At 39.2% G+C, this 15,051-nt stretch overlaps 1 long non-coding RNA gene across 3 annotated transcripts in view; it reads right to left on the minus strand.

Annotated features, from left to right (window-relative positions):
• Positions 1–4,464: 4,464 nt before the first annotated feature.
• LOC106837011 (uncharacterized) overlaps positions 4,465–15,051 on the minus strand; it is an 84,186-nt gene continuing 73,599 nt past the window's right edge. For 2 of the 3 annotated variants that reach the window (XR_011498098.1, XR_011498097.1), the window contains one exon: positions 4,465–5,489. This is a non-coding gene — a long non-coding RNA (uncharacterized lncRNA). The remainder of the gene's footprint in view (positions 5,490–15,051) is intronic. The other variant, XR_011498095.1, reaches the window with a different exon arrangement.

Consider the following 15,051-nt stretch of genomic DNA (forward strand, 5'->3'; position numbering starts at 1 on the left):
AGAAAACTCAGAGAAGGTCCGAATTCAAATCCCACACCCACTTCTTTTTTGTAAACCACTTTATTGAAGTATGATTGGCACACAAAAAGTTGTACATAATTAATGTATACAACTTGATGAGTTTAGAGATAAGTATAAACCTATGAAACCATCACCACAATCTGTGCATAAACCTATCCATCACCTCCAAAACTTTCCTCCTACCCTCTTATTTATTACTTTGTGTGTGTGATAAGAATGCTTAATATAAGACCTACCCTATTAGCAAATTTTTACCTATACAATACAGTATTGTTAACTGCGGGTACTGTGCTATATAGTAGATCTCTAGGATTTCTTCATCTTGCATAACTGAAACTTTGCACCCTTTGACTAATATCTCCCATTTCCCCCTCTTCCCAGCCCCGAGCAACCACCATTTCACTCTCTGCTTCTATGAGTTTGACTCATATCATGGTATCATGTAATATTTGACCTTCTGTGTCTGATTTACTTCACTTACTGTAACGTCACCTACGTTTATCCACATTGTCACAGATACTAGGATTTCCTTTTTTAAGGCTAAGTAATATTCCATTGTATGTATACACAGCATTTTCTTTATCCATTCATCCATTAACGGATGTTTAGGTTGCTTTCATGTCTTGACTATTGTGAGTAATGCTGCAATTAATATGCCACATCCACTTCTTATGAGCTATATAAACTTAGGCAAATCACTAAACCTCATTTGCAAAATTAAGAAATAAGATCATTGTGAATATTAAATAAGATCAAACATATGAAAGTTATTTAGAAAATGTAAAGGAGTATGCAAAATGTAAAATATTGTAGTTACTGATGACCCTCAAGAACTTAGCATATCTATAATCATCTCATCAAAGAGGCATTATAATAACATTTTTAAAGCATGAGATTTTGAGAAGATATAGATTAGCTTCTCTCTCTGCTTTGAATTTGCTAAATTAGGTTTGGTCGCAAGTGACAGAAACATATAATGATGGTGTTTTCGTTCTCTCACTTATAGAAATCCTAGGAGAATTCCTATAGCTGGTATAGCATTCCATGGTGACAGACAGCCAGGTAGGGTTGCCAGATAAAAAGCAAGATACTGAGTTAAATTTGAATTTCAGATAAACATTATATAACATTTTAGTAAAACTATGTCCCATGCAATATATTTTGGGCCTCCTCTATTTTTATTTGCTAAATCTGACAACTCTAGATTTCCAGCAGAAACTACAGACTTCTTTTATTGATTTCTTACTTCACTTTCCAAGATGGTGGCATTCATATCAGAAGGCTTTCATATTCCAGAAAGAAAAGATGAAGAAAAAAGCAAGGTGTACATAAACACTGTCTCTTAATAAAGGCTCCCAAAAGCTCTCACACTACAATTCCACTTCCATCTTATGGTTCAGAACTTAGTCACACAGTCACATAGCTACAAGGAAGCACGGAAAGTGTAGTCTTTACTCTGGGCAGCGGTATGCTCACCTAAAATTTCTCTTATTGTGGAAGTAGGAAGGACTCAACATTGCGGAACAACTACCAGACTCGAAAACATGCCTGTTATCAAAAGTTTCATGTTGTAAACATCAGTGTACTTCTCTAAAACAAAGTTCCCTTTTCATCACACTTAATTGTTTTCAAGATTAAAAATAGAATAACGTATGCAGACTTGTTTTATTACCAGATAAATATTTAATTCTTTCACAGGCAGCATCTACAGGCAGTAACAATAAAGTGTATAAACTGTCAGGGTGAGTATTTGGGACAGTAGAGTTAGAGGTGGACGTGGTGGGTTAGAGGGGGTTCCTTCATGGAGCTATGAGATAGGATTTAACTTTCATGATGGGTAGGATTTTGGAAAATGCTAGGTAGTGGCGAGGACATCTATGGGGGGAGAAGAGCTTAAGTAAGGGTACAGAGTTAGAAATAGTCACCATTAGTTCAAGGAATAGATTCAAGATAATCTGGCTATAATAAAGGAGCTGTTGCAGAGAGGATTTCAAGATTCCCATTATCGCACTCAGAGCCCTAATAATTGCATTTCTTAATCTTTTTGAATGACTGATAATAAGCTGATTTTTAACAAACTAAATGAACAATTTCTTTTAGTTCTGTAGCCCTAGTTGAAATATTTCAACAAATATTTATTGATCATCTCTGATGAGCCAGGCACTGGGGATATACAAATTAATGAGACGTTTGGTCCAGAGAGACATGTGAACAATGACACGATGATGTGGTAAGTGCTCCACTGGTAATATGTGTAAAGCGTCATGGGAACTTTGGGAAGTGAGCATCTAACTTTGCTTGTGGGATCTGTGGACATCTAACAAAGAGAGCATTTTTTTTTTTTTTTTTTGCTGAGTCATGAGAAAAATAGAAGAAGGAGTCAGGAAAAAGAAGAAAGGATGACCCTTCTTAGCAGAAAATTAAAATGCAAAGGCATGGAATCATTGTAGAGCATGGTGAGTTAGGGGTGGAATGATGGATGTATATCAAGGATGTATGAGTGAGAGGCAGCCATAAAAGATAATAGGACATTGTAACAGCACAGTGATAGAGATATGCTCTGGATACTCATGGAAATAAAAAGGAGGAAATTTGGAGACATTGAATGAAGGGGATTCAGCAAAGGCTCCCTGGAGGAAGTGCCCTGGAACAGCACCGACAAAGGCACAGAGGTGAAAGACAGCATGATGGCTGCAGGAACTTCACATCTCAGTGTTGCTGGCGTGTCAAGAAACCCAACTGAACACGTAAGCAGAGGTCAGATAAAGGACCTTTTATGTCTTACTGCTCCTATGTTTTATCAATTTATTCTTTGCCCATTGACTTCTTTCCTTCACCCCCAGGCTGGTAGATTAGAGCCAAGAAGCTTTTATTCTGACTGGTCTAATGAAGAAGATTTGCTCCTTGGACCAATCATTGAGGCCTGGAGGTTCCTGTTTCTCCTGCCATGAACACTCCTCAACCCCTGATGAAGAAGCACTCTGGCCCTGAAGTGATGAAGACCAGAAGGCAGGGCAATAGTTGGGTGCAGAGGGGATGAAGAAGCGATTCAGATAGAGGAGGAACAGCGGACAGGGCAGCAACTCCTCCCACCCCCACGGGCTTATCCACAGCCCCTCAGTTAGATAGCAGGAAGGAGGGGTTCCACTCTAGTCTTTGTTTCTGAGATAACTCTAGCTGAGAAAAAAATTTTAAATGAATCTCATATTTCCCATTTCCCAGGACTCTGTGATGTGAAGGAATAGGAGTCTAGATGTTTAATTTTCGTCGATGTTGTTTCTTTCCTATAAAATCAGAAAAATCCTTTGTGAAGAATTGCACAGATACACTAATGACCTTCTCAGCTAGAACATCTTCCAACTCAAAGCTCCCCTGTGGCCCTTACTCAGAATCATCTTCTGTTTTCCCACCTCAGGTTCTGCCTTGAAAAATTTTAGGGGGTAAAAATTTTTTCTGGTGAATACATCTTCCTCCTCCAAATCCTCTCCCTATTGAAGGTTTATTTCAAAAAGTTGGTTTCAGAGGAAAGGAGAAAGCAGAACACCGAACCACACATATACACAACACTCCTCCACATTTCCCAACTCAAAAATAAAGCACCGTTGAATGAGCTCACTGCGGAACATCCAAATATTTACCAAAAGGAAATGATTCTACATATCAAGTAGAAGAAATGCCTAGGAGAACAGATTCTGACGAGATTTGCCGCTGTGTGCACTGGCAAAAACAACTTAACCAGACAAACACCAGCCCACGAATAATGGCAGTTACTCCCAGGCCAGTGGCAATTCTGTAGGAGGAATGGTTTCCTTTATTTGGTTTCCATTATTTTCCAAGAGACTTAGTATTATATTTAAAAAATAAATTAGAAGCTAGAATTGATCAGGGACCATTATGGAGATGGCTGCTCTGAACCCAGACTTGAAGATAGGTCCACAGAGGCAGTCAATTTCCTGTTAAAACACTCCTTTCAGTACAAAAAAAGTGCGCAATTTTATGCCACAAAAAAACATACTGTTGTGACAGAAAACACTAACTAGATGTCCAAGGGGGGAAAGTTCTGTTGTGGAATCACAAAGGAATGTTAAATACTCACTGTGTTGATATACTATGAATCCAGAGGAGGCGAGAAGGCGAAATGAACGCTAGGTGCCATCAGAAAAGTAATTCGCAAATATTTGTTTTGTGATAAAGCTAGTGTTTTTTTAAAAAGTTGTTCCTTGATGGTATAAATAACTAGAAATGCAAAACAAAGACATCCCCACAGGATGTCAGCTTTTAAAATACTAATCAAGAGCAATTTTCATATAATGTGAAAACTAACATTGAGAAGAAAAAGGAGAAAGGGCAAACGAAGTAAATATGAAAATTTTTCTTTGAAATATTGAGGAGAAAGTCAATGCAGTTTCTATAAAATACAAATTACATTTAAACGATATTTCTGATATTTGATAAATTTTGTGTATTTTAGGAAACACAGTCCCATTTGTACAGCCAATTTGCTTTTTGGAAAGTTCCTGTAAGAGACAGTTACATCCACCCAGAGCCTCACAACCTGTTTTTACCCCTTTTAACGTTGAATATCACACTTTACAGAGAAAACAGACTACACGACTCAAGAGCTTAATTATAAGATTTCCAAACGTTTCCAGGAAATCTAGGGAACCATATTTTCCAGTATCTTTATAAATTTGGTGTTAAAATGTTACCAGAAAAGTATGTCTTTTAACTTCCTCTAAAAACAAATATGCAAATAAAATTAAACCCAGGATTCCTCAGAACCCTCTGAGATTATGTTCGCATCCTATAATCACAGTAAACTGGAGCACACAGGGCAACTACTCCCAAAAATGATACCCCAAAGCTGACATGCACAAAGATCGAACAGAGACTTGACTTGAAAAGCAAGTCTCCCCAGGATCCCAATGCCAGGCAATTCAATTGAAGGCCCAGGGAAATTGAACTTGGGTCAGTAGGTTTTTATTTTATGTATCTTATTGTCCACCAATCAATCACTGTCTTTATAAGTGGCATTTCCTCAACAAATGTTTACTGAGCACTCACTGCATGGAAGGCGCTCTTCTAGGTGCCCTTCCGTCAGGGCAGTGAAGAGAGCCCACCACACCCGTTCTCTCCCAGAGTCTACAACCTAAACCAGAGGCAGGACCTGGGAGAGGAGTGGGGAACGTTTCCTACGTGAAGGGACCGTTGGGATTTGAGGCCGGACAATTACTTGTGGTGTGAGAACATCCTGCACATTACCACCAAAAGCCAAGAACAACTCCTGGTCAATGGTGAGAACCAAAATCCTCTCTCCACATTCCAAACCACTGTAGGGGTGGGCGATGTCTTCAAAGTCCTTGGAGGAACAAAGAAGCTTTCTGTGCAAGATCTGAACTCCCCCATCTCGAAAGGTGTCCCACATTCATCACAACCGAAGGATTCAGAAGCAGTCTTAAGAGTTGACCCTAAAAGAAAGGAAGGGTTTTAATACTAAAGTTATTCAGCATTTCTTATCATTTATTATTCATTCTGCCTTTGTGCTCCATCTCAGGAATTGAGAGAAAGAGCAAAAAGGAAAAAACAAAAAAAACCGAGCCTCCTGGCTAGGAACACCTAAAAGGTAGTGACATGTCGGGTTAGTGTAAATTCCGCTTGAGATTCATATTTGCTTTTTTGCTGCCTCTGTTGATTTGTAGCGATTCTTACAAGCTCTATGGCAAAACAATGTAACAGAATGATGCTTTGGAGTTAAAGAAAAAGTTTTAGGTTCTAGATCTTTAAATTACTATACTGTAAATCACTTTGATTCATTTAATTCTTTTTTTTTTTAAGATTGGCATCTGAACTAACATCTGTTGCCAATCTTTTTTTTCCTTCTTCTTCTTCTTCTCCCCAAAGCCCCCCAGCACATAGTTGTATGTCCTTCTAGTTCTGCTCGGTGGGATGCCTCCTCAGCGTGGCTTGATGAGCAGGGCTAAGTCCACACCCAGGATCCGAACCGGCGAAACCCTGGGCCGCCAAAACAGAGTGTGCAAACTTAACCACTTGGCCACGGGGCCGGCCCCTGATTCGTTTAGATCTTAAGAGCTAACTATTTATTATAAACATTGCTGAATTAGAAGTTTTATCTTAAGTGTCCTGTCCTCAATTTTTCCAGAGCTGGTAAGCTAAAGTTGGCTCTTTTGATAATTGACCCTCAAGTATAATATCCTTAAACTCTCAGGCATGTATTCATTTTGAATATTCGTGAATATTTTGCCCGTGAAGGGAGATGTAGATAAATTTGTTCTCAAATGTATTCTTTTAATGAATAACAAGGACTGTTTATATTTTGGAAGTCCATTTGTGTTTTTTTTTTTGTTTGGTTTTACCTTATTTTTGATAGGTTATTTTGCAAAGAAAAGCATCTAGAATGTGTGATGGTTTTAAAATGTCCGCATGTTCTTTGATATTCTTCTCTTTAAGAAGTGAAGCTTACTTCCCCTCTCCCTGAGTGTGGGCTGGACTTAATGACTTGCATTTAATGAATAGCATGTGGCAAAAGTGATGGCGTGCATCTTCCTAGACTAGCTCATAAGAGACATTGTGGCTTCCTCCTCGCTTCTTTGTGTTGGATCACTCACTCTGGGAGGACGCCAATGACAGGTCACGAGGATACTCAAGCAGTCCTGTGGAGAGGTCCACCTAGTGAGGAACTCCTGCCAACAGCCTCGTGAGCAAGCCATCTTGGAAGAAGATCCTCCAGTCGCAGTCATGTCTTCAGATGACTCCAGCCCTTTGCTGACATCTTAAGTCAAACCTCATAAGACATCCCGAGCCAGAACCATCTAGCTAAGCCACTCCCCAAATCAGACCCATAGATATTATGGGCTAAAAGTGTTTGTTTTAAGCTGCTAAGTTTAGGGGTAATTTGCTTCTCAGCAATAGGTAACTAAACCAAGAGTGTACTTTGACCATCAGGGTCTAAATAAAAACCTGAAGTTCCAAGGTTATTTTTCACTTTTCATATTGCAAATAAGTGTAACCCAGATATCAGTGGCAGCAACTTCTTTCAGACATCTAGATCTAATTGACTCCCCTCAGAGCCCAGTCAGTTCCAGAGCTGTGAATTCGGAACTCCACTCTGTGGCATCATCCTGGACACAAAGTACTGACCCTCGCCTTCCGGACCTCTGCTTTCACCTGACCAGGGATTATCAAGGCACTCTGTCCAAATAAATGCAGCGTTCTCTTTAGTAGGAATTGAGGTAAGTACAACTTTCCCCATCTTATCATTCAATATTTTATCGGATCTCAATGCATGGATGTATAATCTCTGAATCAGACTAATATCAACATACCCTAAAGTACCAGACCCATTTAGTGGAACAAAACCCCACAGCACTGATTTTTAATGTGTGTGATAGGCAGCTTCTAAAATGCTTCTCAATGATCCCCACTTCCTGGTGTTCATGCCCCTATATAATCCCCTCCCCTTGAGGGTGGGCTGCACCTAGTGACTTGCTTCTAATAAACAGAATGTGACAAAAGTGATGAGATGTCACTTCTGAGATGAAGTTACAAAAAGACTGGCTTCTGTCTTGCTCGTCCTCTCTTGTTCTCTCACTTGCTCATCTGATGAGAGCCAGCTGCCATGCTGTACGCTGCCCTAGGGAAGGGCGCACGTGGTAAGGAACTGAGGGAGACCTCCAGCCAGCAGCCAGGAGCAATGGAGGCCCTCCATCCAGCAGCTCACAAGGAACTAAATCCTGCCAATGACCACGTGTATGAGCTTGGAAGCAGCCTCGAGATAACTACAGCCCCAGTCAACACCTTGGCTGCAGCCTGGCCCCCCAGGATCTTAAATAATAAATAGTTGCTGTTGAAGTTTCTAATTTTGGGGGTAATTTGTTATGCAATAATAGATACCTAACATAATGTGGAAAAAGAATTAGCTTTAAAACAGAAATTATAAAGTGTATGACAGGTGTTTCTAGAGCGCACCTAGCACTGTTAGCCCAAAGCACTGAACGAGACTTAGTAAGACCAAAGCCTAGATTACCGGATGGAAATAACATGTGATTCTGGTATAACATGTGATTCTTCCTCTATGCTGATTTTCCCAGATTCATCTGTGTTGTCCTCAAGAAACTAGAATGCAAATATAAACATAGTTACAGAGTCTTAAAATGTTTTTTTAAAAACTCTATTAAGTAGAGACATATCTGCCACGTACATGGCTTCTCATCTCCTCACCTAAGCTTTATGAATTCCTACCACATGGTTGATAAGTTTCTGTTACACCTAAAGCTGTATGAAAAGGTGAATTTGGGAGGCTACTTGTCAGCACAATTTGTTTTAAACTCACAAATTGTTTTTTTTCAGAGATTGGCACCTGAGCTAACATCTGTTGCCAATCTTTTTCTTTTTTTCCTTCTTCTTCTCCCCAAGCTCCACAGTACATAGTTGTATATTGTAGTTGCGGGTCCTTCTAGCTGTGGCATGTGCGATGCCACCTCAGCATGGCTTGATGAGCAGTGCCATGTCTGTGCCCAGGATCCAAACCAGTGAAACCCCAGGCTGCCGAAGCAGAGCGTGCCAACTTAACCTCTTGGCCACGCAACCAGCCACTAAACTCACAAATTTTAAAAAGGGAAAAGTAGCTGAGTTTTGAGTTTTCTCTAAATCAGTATTTCTTTAGATATATTCCGTGGAAATCTAATTATACAGGCTATTTAGAGGTGGTATGTTTTAAAAGGGTTCCATTATCAAATAAGTTTGAGAAAAACTTGGTGAGATTAAGTTAAAACAGGCTTCTTTTGGGCATGACATCTCTAAGCCTTTGCTCATAAATGAGTGCTGTGAATCTCCAAGAAACAGTATGTTATGTAGTGTTTTTAAAGCCTATTTGAACAAAGGACCGATGTTTCTCCGTGAGCATGCCCTGGAATCACGGTTGGGAAAAACCTGAAAATTACGAGCTTACCTGATGACTGACATCTGCGTGCTGTTCCCAGCTACTGGAAGATTCCACCCCTCAAATGTGTCAAAGTCCTCCTCTCCAAACCTCCCTCACGGATTGTAAGCTATATTAGGCAAGGGACTGGACATCCACATTTAAATTGGTTTAATATCTCTGATCACTGGTGAGTTTAGCCTCAATCCCAGTTGCTACAGGCAACATTACTAATAATTCATCTGCTCTTAAAATAGGGTCCATAAATGATAACAGCAAATCCAGGCTAAGTGTTAGCTACATGCCAGGTACTCTTTTGATGCAATATAATCTCTACCTACAGATGAAAGAGTTGACAGCAAAAGAGGTTAAAGGAACCACTGTTTAAACACTGCCACTAATATCCAGGCACCATATAGATGTGGCATGATGTACTATTGTAACATAGCCATGACCTGTATCAGTTCAACAATTCAGTACAAATTCCATTATGATAGGATGAACACAAATTAATGTCGCAATCTATTAAACTTCATTTCAGTTTAATGCTAAATTTCCCTCTATTGATTATTATGTTGTAACGACAGAAGCATGTTGGCATAATATTCTCATAGCAAATTAATATTAATGCTGCAAGAATGATATAATCAATGCTGAGCTACAAAAAATTAACAATCCATTAGGTTTCTCCTAGAGTCTTTTGAACTAAATTAGCAATAAAATTCACAATGTTATTTTTAAGCTTTACAATATTAAAGTGAGATTTTTCTCTGGGAGCTTCTACAAATCTAGCAAATAGACATTAAATTTGTATATGATATCAACCAGTGAGAACACTTAACATTGCCTTTTGCTTTTGTTAACGCCTATAAGTCCACATGTATTTTGCATAATGAACACTAATGCCTATAAGACTACATGTGTTTTTACAAATAAGTACTAATTAGCTTTTAGGAGGAAATAGTCTTAACTTTAAAAAATTATGCCACTCAGGGACTTTTTATAATTATTAAAATTTTAATTGAGTATCATAGCAAAGTTTGTAATTGATAAAAACAGATCAGATACTCATTGTATAACCTAGAAGGGGTCCGATTGTATCTCAAAGCTCGTTGCTTAGTTTTAACATATGCATTACATCTTGAGTAAGTTTAGGAAATAAAACAAAAACAACACTTGGAAATAGAACTCCTCCGGAGAGGAATAAAAAGACCATGTGGAAACTGCCCTTCATCATTAAAGCACAGAGAGGGTATAAAGAGCTTGGGGTTTTGAGTTTGATAGACTTGTGTTCAAATTGCACCTCTAGCTGTCTTACCTTAGATTAGTCACTTAACCTCTCTGAGTTATCTCATCTGAATTGATGGTGGGGGAGTGATAATACAGGATTAAAGATAACATATATGTACCCAGTACCTGGTAAGCACTCAGTGAAGTCCTGGAAATACCATCATTACCCAATAAAAAGAGCAAATGCCAAAACTCATTTTTTAGAAATCCTCTGTGAATCTGTCTTAATAAAAAGAGAATGGGAGCCAGCCCTGTGGCCTAGTGGTTAAGTTCAGCACACTCCACTTCGACGGCCCAGGTTCGGTTCCTGGGCATGGACCTACATCTCTTGGCAGCAGCCAGGCTATGGTGGTGACCCACATTCAAAATAGAGGAAGACTGGCACAGATATTAGCTCAGGGAAAACTTCCTCAGCAAAAAAAAAAAAGAGAGAGAGAGAGAGAAGAAAGCCCCAGCTGGCAAGTAATCACATATTTGAAATTTGCTTGATATGACACAGTGAACCTCAAGAGATGTCTTCCCAGTATAGGGAAGATCATTAGGCATTAGGCATCTAATCCTTAGAGCAGGGATGAGAAGGGAGGAGGAGGAGGGAACATCAGTGGATTTGGGGATGGGGCTGCACAGACAGGATGGAGGCAAGGAAAAGGAACCTGAGAGAACTTTGTGTTATAAATTTGGTTTATCACATTGCCTTGTCCGGGTCTGTCTCCCTTACTAGCCTGAGAGCAACTTGAGAAGCTGGAACTTTCTCCTTTATCTTGTGCTGCCCACAGTGCCCAGCACTGACTTATAAACATGCTGTTCAGTAAGTGCTGGGGGAGAGGGAGGAAGGAATGAAGAGATGAGGAAAAGGAACTGGAGAGAAAGGCAGAAGAAAGAAGGGGTCAGATGAGCAAAAAGAAGGATGACGAGAAGAAGGAAAGAAGGAAGAAGAGGACAGAAACTGGTTACTCTCTCAAATAAGAATCAGAAATTTATATTCTGTAAAGTTTGCTCACATCTACTGTTTGTGTTTTGTTTTGTTTCGCTTTGTTTACTTAGCATCAGTTCTTTGGTTCACCTGTACTAAGACCAAGAAAGCTTTGTGTAGTTGAGAGTAGAGTTATTGGTGATGGCACCAGCAGCTACACCAGCTCCAGAGAGATTGGGGCTGGAGCTGTGAGATGGGGGAGCCGGACAGCCATCCCATTAAACGTACCCCTGCACCTAATCCTTTCCTGTAATTCACACTGGACAATCTCTTTACAGCCTGCTAACACCTGGGGCACAACCAAATCTTCTCCATTTCTCTATGTAATCCCTCCAAAGGTATTTTCTGAGTTTTAGTCTTTTGTGCTTTATCCACTGGTTTCTGAGATCCTGAATACCTTCCTTTCAACTGCATTTCATAGATAGCTGAAAAGCCTTTTGCTGCCGTACTCCCTACTTTGTACACGTCCTTAAGTCTTTTGTCCTGGCTTCCTTACCTGTCCCATAAAATTTAAATTGAGTCGATTAGTTTCAATCATAGGGCCAAAGAGGCTAAGGTCAAAGATTAAATACCAAAAAAAGCTTATAAATCTCTGGGCTTAAAAACATTAGAGCATAAAAAGAACCTTAACAATGACTTAGCACCACCCTCTTATTTTACAGATGAGATCATTAAGGTCCGGAAAGATCAAGTCTGCTCAGAAACAAACAACTATACATGGCCACAGAATGACCTTTAGTCTTAGGCAATCATCTTGAAAATTCTTGTTTTTCATTTCCAGAAGTCAGGCAAGAATGCAGATTACATCACGTAATCACCACCCTCCTGCAGGACTCCAGGAAACCTCAAGCCCATTTAGGTTCTCTTCCTCTAATTACCAGTACCTTTCTCACTGAAGTATTTGTCCTAATCCTTAACCCTGACTTGCATTTCTTTATTTTGTCAACTGAGGAAGAGAAACGCCATATAAAGGTCTCAGATAGCAGGTGGAGGGTAGTGGTGGAGATGCAAGTGTCCTAGAGACAGATGGGGTTCAAGTCTCAGCTCTCGGTCACCTCCCAACACTCTTCCTATGGGCAAATTTCTTAAGGTCTCTAAGTCTAAGTTTTGTAATGGGAAAAACACCTACTTTGCAGAGTTTTTGTGAGGGTTGGATGAGCAGCTCCAAACCCACTTTCCTCTATCACCATCTAGGCCCTTGTTTGGGACATGTGTCACAAGTCTAGAACTGCCCCTTTTTCACTGCGACCTCCTGGGTGGGCGAAATCAAGTCTCCTTTCCTAATCAATGACTTCAACTGGAACTGCCTCAGTCCTTCAGGTCAGAGATGCTCTAACAATACTGACCCTCAAAAGGGAAGAGATGAAGATCTCAATCCCTTTCATTCCTAAAAGTTTCTTGACACCTTGTGGAAATATGCTTTCATGCTCCCCATCGCACGTACACCAACCAGCAACTGCTATATACCAAGAGCACAGAGAGGGGCTGTGATTGTCTGGCCAAATAAAATCCTACCCCACCACCATATACATCTGTATTTTATGTATTTTCTTCATCTTTATATTATATCTTCTTATAACATGGATCATAAGTATTTGGTTCTATTGTAGACTCAGTTGTGTATTCTTTTTGTTGATTACAATGTAAGCATTTTCATATTGCTACAAAAACAGATGTGCTTGTTACTATACATTTACATATCTGAAAAGAGCCAATAAGTGATTCTTCCTAGAAAAGGAAGGTCTGGCCAAGCTGACCTTATATCTCCAACACCCGAAAGACACCTTTAAATAGCAGTTAACTTTGCTATAAAATATTCCAACATTTTTTCTCATTGGGCAACTCTACCAAAATGATAATATCATTTATTGTGTTGCTATTCTGTTCTAAACATTTTTGTAAGTGTTATGCCCATTTTTCAGACAAGGAAATTGAGGTGCAATGGGGTAAAATATTCCACAAAATGTCACTCAGCTAGCAGACGACAGAGCCTGGATTCATAACAGGTGTATATGATTCTGTAATTGATGCCTACATCATCTTAACATACAGAATTCTGCACCAACGAAATAAAAGCCAAACGGCTTAAAAAGCAGTTGTGACAGAAAGTTTTAAACCTAAGACTGTTAAAGAAAACCAGAGCTGGACAGTAGTTAAAGCTATAAAAGTAGATTTTATTCAGAAACGATTGCAATAAACAAAAAAAGATCTCAGTATAGCACTGGGCTCAATTCCAAAAACAGCGTGGACAGGCAAGAGTAGGACCAGTGGATGGGAAAGTACTAAAGGATTACTTACATTTTTCACAGAGGTAGGGTGGGGATTTCTGTCTAAACTGACTCGACAGAGCTCTTGCTGCAGGCAGGCCAGGGTGATCAGATAGCACCTCAGGGATGCGGGGGGATGAGGAATCTTCTCAGGTATTGAGGATGATCAGATATCAAGGGTAGGGAGTTCTCCCTTAACCGACTTAGCGACATTCTTGCTACAACTGGGAGATACAGGTCCAACAAGGACAGACACCAGATTCAAAGCCTAGAGGGCTTGAAGGAGGCTGACTGGAGTTTAGTCAAGGAGAGTTTTTGTCGAGACACAGGCAGCGACTGAAGCTCAAAAACTGCGTCCTGGCAGAGAGGAGCTAGAGTGAACTCCCAAGGAAGTTATGTGCAGTAGGCCACACCTGACAGCGTGGATGGGCTGCAGGAGCAATAGAGCCATTTGGCTGCCTACATGATCAGAAACCTGGCTTTGTGCTCTCACTGACTATTCGGTCCAGCGTTCGCTGAGACCACAGAATGGCGGAGCCCATGAAAACTTGCCATGAGACATTCCATGTTCTAGTCTATGTTAAATCCAGTGACAAGCTGAAAGATACATATAAAACGCAAAAGTTGTCAAAATGACCTTACCTAAGAGCTCTAATATTTTATAAGAAAAGTTTAAAAGATAGGCAAATGGATAAAAAAAGATGTGGTGTATGTAGGCACACACACACAAAATCCTACCATTTGCAACAACATGGATATATCTTGAGGACATTATGCTAAGTGAGATAAATCAGACAAAGAAAGACAAATAGCATATGATATCGCTTATGTCTGGGATCTAAAAAAGCCTAATTTATAGAAACAGAGAGTAAAATGGCGGTTACCAGGAACTGGGGGTGGGGAAATAGAGGATGTATTGTTTAAGGGGTACAATCTTGCAACTAGTAGGTAAATATGTCCCAGAGATCTAATGCACGGGATAGTGAATATAGACAACATTATTCTATTATAATCATATAACCTTGCTAAGAGACGAGATCTTAATTATTCCCACCACAAAAAAGAACTGATAATTATGTGACATGATAGAGGTGTTAACATTGCTACAATGACAATCACATTTAACTTATGTATGTAGTATATAAATAATACATAAATATATTAAATATGTATTTAGTATCTAAACACCTATATATGTATTAAAAACATATATTTAATACATAAATACATATGTATTTAATACATATAATAAATGTATCATATCAACATGTTGTATACCTTAAATGTGTGCAATGTTGTATGTCAAATGTATTTGAATAAAAATTTTCAAACCAAAAAAAGATAGGCAATATATATGTATATGTGTGTATCTATTTATATACTATATATATAAATATATATGTATGTATTTATATAGATATAAATATACATATGGTAAATATTTACCTGAGGAATGAGATGTGTGTGTGTGTATGGACATATATCGTCCAAGATTAAAAAATGGTCTGTAAAGATCAGAGAATCTATCGCTGATGGTCTAAAATGACAAATGTTTCACCAAT

Source organism: Equus asinus, chromosome 25 (assembly GCF_041296235.1).
Source record: "Equus asinus isolate D_3611 breed Donkey chromosome 25, EquAss-T2T_v2, whole genome shotgun sequence".
Lineage (NCBI taxonomy): Eukaryota > Metazoa > Chordata > Mammalia > Perissodactyla > Equidae > Equus > Equus asinus.